This window comes from Chenopodium quinoa, unplaced genomic scaffold, assembly GCF_001683475.1.
Source record: "Chenopodium quinoa cultivar QQ74 unplaced genomic scaffold, ASM168347v1, whole genome shotgun sequence".
NCBI classification, from domain to species: domain Eukaryota; kingdom Viridiplantae; phylum Streptophyta; class Magnoliopsida; order Caryophyllales; family Amaranthaceae; genus Chenopodium; species Chenopodium quinoa.
This window is the reverse complement of record NW_018743159.1, coordinates 1-2,723: the sequence shown is the minus strand read 5'-3', so window position 1 is coordinate 2,723 and position 2,723 is coordinate 1.

The following is a 2,723-nucleotide window of genomic DNA, read 5'->3' as shown; positions in this document are numbered from 1 at the left end:
GGTGCCAAACTTCCTTGATTCTTGATCCAAACCAATGCACCAAAGTATATCAAGTTATGTACCTAGAAAAAGACACACAAACATTTCCATGAGAGAAAATCTATTCTAAAAAGAAAAGAAAATGAAAGCAATAAAACACGGGTTACTTCCCGAGAAAGGCTTGCTTAAGGTCCAAGCTTGACCGCTCTAGTAAATAATATTGCAACGATCGCAAGAGCTTGTCAAATGCACTACTACACATCTCATAAGATAACAAGTAAGCAAATGATATAAGAAGGGCATGCACCAAGATTAGTGCACGCAAAAGAAGGTGAAGAGGGAGTTTCCAAGAAGAAGAAGAATCAAAAGAAAATTCAAGAAAATCAGAAAAAGAATAGAAAGGCAATTTCTCTTCACAAAAATCTTTTTGGGTGGCAAAATCACCCTTTTCCTCAATTGAAGACAAATGAGGGACATAAAAATCTTCATAGGCAAGGGGGTCCCCAATAGGCTCATTAACAAAGGAAGGAAGGGATATAGGAGTGCAGGGGATATGGTTGAAATTCCTTGAAAAAGGGACATGAGAGAAGGGGATAGGAGCAATGGTCTTACAAATGGTCTCTTCTTCACCACCATTCCTCAAATCACCAATTTGAGCATGAAAATCAATCATAGAATCCTCAAAATAAGAACACTCATGATCATGATCTCCCTCAAACATCCAACTTCCAAGAGGAACTACATAATCCCCTTCACTACAATCATGAACAACAACTCCCTTAACTTCCTTAAAGCCTAAAATCTCAAAGCCATGCATGAATGGATGCAAATTCATTTCAAAATGGCTCTCTCCCATGAAGCATTCTTAATGAACTCACTCAAAAGGCTATGGGTTTTCATTTGACACTCAATAAACACATTAGACATAACCTTAAATGAATCCAAATACTCATGGATAAAAGGATCACAATCATGCACTTGAGACTCATCAAGATGGGAAAAAGGGTTAGGATTTTCAAATCAACACTCTCTTCATTCTCAACTCCTTCACCATCACTCATATGCTCACCAATGGGATCCTCACACTCTCTTGGTTGCTCAAAATCATCATCATCATCCTCAACACACACATTAAATTGGGATTTTTCACAAACAAGCATCAAGGGTGACAATTGGCTTTCTAACTCTTCTTTTCTTCTCCTTCCCTCCTCAAGACGCTCCTCATTCTTTTTCATTATCTCTAATTGACCTCTCATAGAATTAAGATCATTTCCTTACTAGGCCCAAGCTCATTATCAAGCCTCAATGCACCTAATTTGAGATTCAAAAGTAGCAATAAGGGATTCAAAAGGTATTGAAGGTTGAGGCTTCAACAAGAGAAGAAGAAGTACAACCAAGATTGGAAAAATCAACATTAAGATCATGAGCATATACATCACATTGGGGAGTGGGGGGCACAATCAAACACATGAGATTCATCATTAAGGGAACGAAGCACATCACAAGAAGGCATGGTAAATAATGAAGAATATTGAAACACACCATTAGCATCAACTTGAGCATGTACCTCATCATCATGAACAAAAGAGGAAATAGAGTTGAAATCATGTGTTTTTAGGTTCACTTAATGGATCATGTACAAATCATGGGAATTCATGCTAATATTAGAAGTATCAACACATTGCATATCAATAATAGATCATGATTACCCTTATTATAGACATCCCAAGCAAACCAAACATAAAAATCCCAAGCATCATCAATTGATAATGCTCTAAATTCACCAATATGCATACATTCAACTTCATCCCTAGTTTGCTCATTCAAACCAAAATAACAAATCTCACAAGCCTCCCAAAGACTACAACAATCAAAATCCAAATATCCCAAAAGTCTATTGAAATATTCACAAAAAGGCTCATTGTCATATTGAGGAAACGAGTTACTTGCCATTTTTTTTTACAAAAACAAGCAAAAATTAAAAAAATAAAATAAAAAGAAAAGTATACACAAAGACCTAGACTCAAGCAATCAAAAACAATCAAGCATTGACACCGTTCCCCGGCAACGGCGCCATTTTGAGCGCGGGGAAATTATGTCGTTGACTAACCTCCTCACGGCCAAACAAAATTTATTATAATCCTAAACTAACCCCTAAACAAGTCTAGTGGTAAGTTCGGAGTTGAACCACAAGGAACGGTAATGTTGGATTGTTCTCGATCTAATGCTTAAGCTACGCCGAAGTCGGTTTATGGATAGTGGACACTACAACTACACTAACACACGTATAAAGATCAAGATATTACAAAGTCTACTAGGGGCAAAGATCCACTTTGAACAATTAACAAGTTAATGGGAATCGATTTGATAATCAATCATGCAAAGAAAGAATTAAAATGGGAATTAATTACCATCAAGAGCAATCTCTCAAATTCCTAGCCTAGATCCCTCATTGACTAGGTGCATAGAAGAAATTTACCCAAAATGCAATCAAATACATAAATTCTAATTCACAATCCCTTGTCAAACTAGAACTAACATGCAATTAAGTTTGCTATCTTGGGAGATCAATCCAATCTAAAACAAACACATGCCATCATCAATTCAATCAATTTAATCACACAATTATCATCAAATTTATCTCAAATAACTCAATTAACCATAACAAAGCTTCACTCAACACCTAGTAGAAGGAAATCTACTCAAACATGATTAAAAAGCAATTAATAAAGCATAAAGAGTGA